A 6,000-nucleotide genomic window follows, 5' to 3' on the forward strand; every position below is an offset into this window, starting at 1 on the left:
GATTTCTCATCTGTTAGCTCAGTCAATATATAAATCTATATATTTTATAAGAGTTATCTTATCAGACACCTTCTGCTGGTATCCCCATCCCCGGGGATCACATGGTGGCTCTGAGCAGAGAGCAGGAGGAAGAACGAAGGGGAAAGGAACCACTTCCTCCTTGTCCTTGCTTAAATATGAGTCTCCCTGCTATGTCACTTCCTGCCTGGATCACCACTTCTTTACTACATTTCCAGAATCCTCCTTGACTCCTAGTTCTGTCTAACTTGCTGCCTCATTGGCCAAATAGTACTTTATTCAACAATCAATAAGATGAACATACACAGAAGTACATTCCTCATCATGTCCTCATTAAGAGACTTAAAAAGTCATCAAGGTTTAAGTACTTTATTAAGTCCTAAAGTAGCAACCATATAAAAGGTTATATAAAAGAGGATATTTAAGTGATTATATCACCTTAAGGCAGAGGAATTTTCCTCAACTTTTTATTATTAAATAGAAAAATCAAGCATGAAAGTATATTCTATTTTTTAAAAATTAGATAAGTCCCAGATATAAATGGTTATATTTTTTTGGCATGAGTTCAGTATAAGGCAAACTTTGCAGCTATGGGAAAACTCAGAGCTTATTTATTTATTTATTTATTTATTTATTTATTTATTTATTTTACATCTTCTTACAGAAAACAACAAAATCCAAGGCCCACAAGGGAAAGTGTGGTGATATTTTGCTTATGATCCAACAAATAAAGCTTGCCTGAAGATCAGAGTGCAAAGCTAGCCACAGCCATAGAGGCCAGGCAGTGGTGGTACATACCTTTAATCCCAGCACTCAGGAGACAGAGGCAGATGGATCTCTATTAGTTCAAGGCCACCCTGAGCTACACAAAATTGATCCAGTATAAAAGAGAAACAGGGCTCACACAAAGGTGATCTCAGCACTTGGGATCCCATGCCTTTAATCCCAGCACTAGAGAGGAATATAAGGCAGGAGGAGACAGGAGCTCAAGGAGTCTGAGGAGCAGTGCAGCCTGGGGCAGTCTGAGGTTTGGTGGAATGCCTCTTCAATGTGAGCATTGGTCGAGGTGAGAACTCTCTAGTGGCTGGCTGACTTGCTTCTCTTTTCTTCAGCTTTAACCTATTATCTGTCTCTGGGGTTTTATTTTTCATGCTATAAGGAAGGGGAACCTGTGCCTGCTAAACTCACTGAAGATAAGGGGAAGGGAATCAGACTATGCTTGCCAAAGCGCAATCTAGAGATGACGTGGAAAAACAATTAGTCAATTAGCGTGGTTCAAGATATAGCTCCAATATCAGCCTAGTTCATTTGCCAAGAAGCTCATGTAACCTGATTCAAAACCTTGAAAATATTTAGTTATTAATGTTAATTACTAATGTGTTACATGCTTATCATATGCACCAAGCATTTATTTTATATTTATCATCAGCAGTGAAATAAAAGTTTTGCAAAGATATTGTGCAATCTTTCTAAAAATAGCTTGAGATAGAATAGATACTGATATCAGTATCTTCACTATTTTGCTATTGAGGAAACACAGCCCCAAAGACTACACAGCACATAGTGTATTTAGCCTTGAACAAAGCAGCTTGACTCTAGGATCTGTCTCCAGCCACTATCCTATTAGTACTAAGCTGAGTAAGCCCAATACACTCAGAGAAAAACACACATGCCCATGCCCTTTGATCTTAAAGTCTGTTTTAAACTGTAAAGATTAGTGCAGAAATACACTTTCCCTTTAAGATAGAGGCTTGACAATAGTGGAGAGGCTACCTTAAATGCCCTTCCCCTATAATGAGACTGATGACTACCTTAAATGCCATCCTAGAGCCTGTATCCAGTAGCTGATGGAAGCAGAAGCAGACACCCACAGTTAAACACTGAGCTGAACTCCTAGAATCCACTTGTAGAGAGGGAGGAGCAATGAGCAACGGGGTCAAGACCATGATGGGGAAACCCACGAAACAGCTGACCTGAGCGAGTGGGAGCTCACAGACCCCAGTCTGAAGGCTGGGGAACCAGCAAAGGAACTAACCCCCTGAATGTGGGTGTCAGCTGGGAGGCCTGGGCAGTCTATGGGGCCTCTGGCAGTAGAATTAGAATCCCTAGTGCACAAATAGACATTGGGAGCCCATTCCCCATAGAGGGATACTCTCTCAGCCTGAATACACAGGGGAGGGCATAGGCCCTACCCCAAATGATGTGACAGACTTTGATGATCCCCCCGTGGTGGATGGGGGCTTGGTGGGGGGCATGGGAGGATGGCAGGGAGCAGGAACTAGGATTGGTATGTAAAATGATATTGTTCCTAATTTAAGTACAAATTTATATAAAAATAAAACCATGAAATTCAGAAAAGAAAAGATAGAGGCTTGAAACAGAACCACAAGTCTCACAGGAATTGTTTCATATTGCATAAATTCCTATAAATTGTGTGTACTTTTTATACTTCAAGTTTCATGGGAAGTAGGGTATGAACACTTATATCATAGGCAAAACATATCTGCTCAAAAGACAAAGGAAAATAGCAATAGTTTCTAAATAAAAACCCAAGAAGGGGCTGGAGAGATGACTCACCTGTTTAGGTTACAGGTTGCTCTTCCAGAGGACCTGGATTTGATTCCCAACACCCAAATGGTGGCTCACAATTGACTCTAAGTCCAGTTTCAGGAGATATGATGCCCTCTTCTGGTTTCCACAAACATGCATGCATATAGATAAAACACCCATACACAGAAAAACAAAACAGAAGCCCAGAAGGTCAAAGGGTTGATATGTGGCTGTGCAAGGGAATCTTCAAGACAGCATTAGTGAATTAATTCTCCTCTGGTGTCAGGAAGTGAGGGAAGCTGACTGTGATTATATTGTTAGGCAGACCTGGCCATCCTGAATGATGAAAGATGACTTCCGCATGACTTGTACTCATCCCAGGCCTCCTGGTGCCCAACCTGGCCCATCAAAAGCAGCACAATGCTTTTTTATTAAAGGCAAGAAACAAACTTGAGGGCATTTAGTTATCACATCTAATATATTAGATTTTTGTTATTTTCATCTCACACTTAATTGAAGTAAAATTCTATTAGTATGGAGCAAATGCCAAGGCTACAGTGATATGTATCTTGTTATCACTTCTGTGGACCTTTTTCATTGTGTTTAAAATGCTTTGCTGAGGTCTTGAAAACCCATCTCTTAAGAGCTTAGGAACAAGTATTTTCTGCTGGTTACTTTAAATTATTCAGATAAATTTAGCACTTAATGCTATTTGTTCAGACAATTGTAATTTACCTTGAAATGTGCAGTGCTTTGTCAGGAAGAGCACAGGAAGAATAATTGTTCTCCAAATGTGAAGTGGGCACTAATGAATACTAAGTGTGTTTGGGACCGAGAGGGAACAGCCAGGGTACACCTGGTTCTCACATTTGTTGACTTTGATTGATGAAACTTACATTCCAAACAAAGAAACCACAATCAAAAGAATTAAGCTGACATAATTATCCCCAGTCCTCTGATATCCCAATGTTAAACCCAGAAACCCCAGTCTTACAAGCTCAGAGCACACCATCCATCTCAGAGATGAAGATACTTTGAGCATAGCTCATTCTCGAAAGCTGCGGCTGAAAAAAGAAACATTATGCACTTGATTTTACCGAGTAAACTGGTGTATCATAAAACTTTATATAGAATAAACTGGCTTCTGACCTTCATCTACTTACATAGGAATGTTTTATTTATTTTTTTCTAAATAATATTACCTTGTTAAGTGTGACATATCATTGTAAATGGCTTTTTTTTGAAGAAGACTAAATTTATTGAAGGGTTTCCCATAGCATATACTGCATATCTCCATGTGAAATGTTATCATAGCTTATATTTTGTAATCCTGATGATGCTGTGTTTCAGGAGTTGATGCATTGTTAGTTGCTCATCTACCTTACTCCATCCAATGTTAAAGCACTGCCATGGTATGCAGGCTTGGTGATGAGACTGACATTCATCACCACTGAAAATATTTTATGTTGTCTTCTCATTTTGAATTATCCACCAGATAATTTCTCTATGCTACCTCCCCTAAAGTAGAACCATTATATAGAGATGACTTTCAAAAGAAAATAGGATGCTACTAGGTAATCTTTTAAATAGGAAAGGTCCTGTTTAAATTATGAAACACAACATAGTCGTATGATCATGTGACACACAGAAGAAAGTGAAGAATCTGAGTACAGTAAATGTTCTTGGGACCATCACTCAGAAGGAAGGAAGCCATGGCATGCTAACACTGAAGGCGGAAACCTGAGGTTCTTTGAGTGAAATCTATGGAATCTAAACCTTTGAGAGAGTGGATGCAACTTGTTTGTCTTCTCTGAAATGCATTTGAAGTTCATGATGATCTGTGATGCACAGATCTGTGGTGCAGATAAAAGATTTCAGAGAGGAAATTATTTGGAAACTTACTACTGAAGAAGAGCTCAGGATAAGAGTCCATGTATTCTTTTGACATCGTTATTGTGTTACTGTGTGGATCTATAAAGTTGTGCAATATTAAATTATGGGAAAAGGACTATCTTGTACTTAAAAATATGATATCTCTCCAGGGCACACAGGTGGTATTTGATGGCTGAAAATCGAAGTCATTGCCAAGGCAGCCCTGTAAGGATAACTCTTTCCACAAGCCACCCAAGCCACACTGCCATGGCCATGCTAGGGCCTCCAAACAACACACAGAGGGGTACCATTTTGTAACGATAACTTTCTGCCAGCTGCCTGAGTTCCCCTGCCACATTAGGGCCCCAAAATAACATACAGAGTCTTATCTTATTTACAATGCTGCTGGCCAATGACTATGATTTCTTATCTGCTAGCTCAGTCTTAATTATCAACCATAACCATTAATCTATATATTTTATATAGACTTATCTTATTGAGGATGCCAGCAGAATGCATCCTTTCTTCATGGCGATCACATGGCGACTCCCCCTTTCCTACATTTCCCAGAATCCTCCTCCTCTCCTAGTCCCGCCTAACTTGCTTCCCTATTGGCCAACAGTACTTTATCAACAGTACTTTATCAACCAATAAGACAAACATATACACGGAAGGACTTCCCCCCTCACAGCCCTTGGCTCTCAGAGCCAGGGAAAGGTACAGATGGTTAACTCCCTTTGAGCAGAAACACCTGGCATCTCCTACATCAAAGGGAGGATCTCACGTCATACAATAGTTGCCACACAAAATCCAGTAGATTCTGTGTGACAAGTTCCACAGACTGAGACTATAACTTCAATAGAAGGAGGTCTCCTGGAAACGGTTGTGGAATTCTCAGCCAGAGAAAAATATTGGGCTGTGATTCTTGTGGTAATTTCTATTTGTTCTTCTATTCCTTTTTTTCACATTAACGAGTGTGAAATGTTCCTAAAAGCCTATGCTGACATTTTAAACAAAAGAAATAGACAAGAAACCATCCACTGAGATGGGCTCACTAGCCATGTCCTCATCTCAGGAAAAACCAGTGCTTTCCAAATCATTCACATGATTCACATAAGTACAAATAGTAAAAACTTTCCCAACAATAAAATTTCATATGGCTGTACGTGTGTCATTGAAAGTGGGCTTAAGTGTCTGGTAAGGAAAGTTTTTAATAAGAAAAAGTTAAAACAGCTCAATACTTCAAAAACTCACAAGAACTAGGTAATAGATGTTAAAAAATAACTGACCATAAAATATATTAATTTGATTTAAGAAATATGTGGTTAGCCTTGGATGATCCTATGTTAATCAAGGATGGTTCTATGTTTTGATTAATCAAGGACAATTTTGTGTTTTGATTAACCCTGGATGACTCTATGTTTTGGATTTCACGTCACTGTGCCAAGTAACAATAATGTCATATGTTTGGGTTTGTTTAACAAAAACATTCCTTGAGAAAATATCTGTATAAAAAACCTTGTTTGAGAACTGCAAAATACACTCAGATTCAAACTGCCT

The sequence above is a fragment of the Cricetulus griseus genome, chromosome 2 (assembly GCF_003668045.3).
Source record: "Cricetulus griseus strain 17A/GY chromosome 2, alternate assembly CriGri-PICRH-1.0, whole genome shotgun sequence".
Classification (NCBI taxonomy): domain Eukaryota; kingdom Metazoa; phylum Chordata; class Mammalia; order Rodentia; family Cricetidae; genus Cricetulus; species Cricetulus griseus.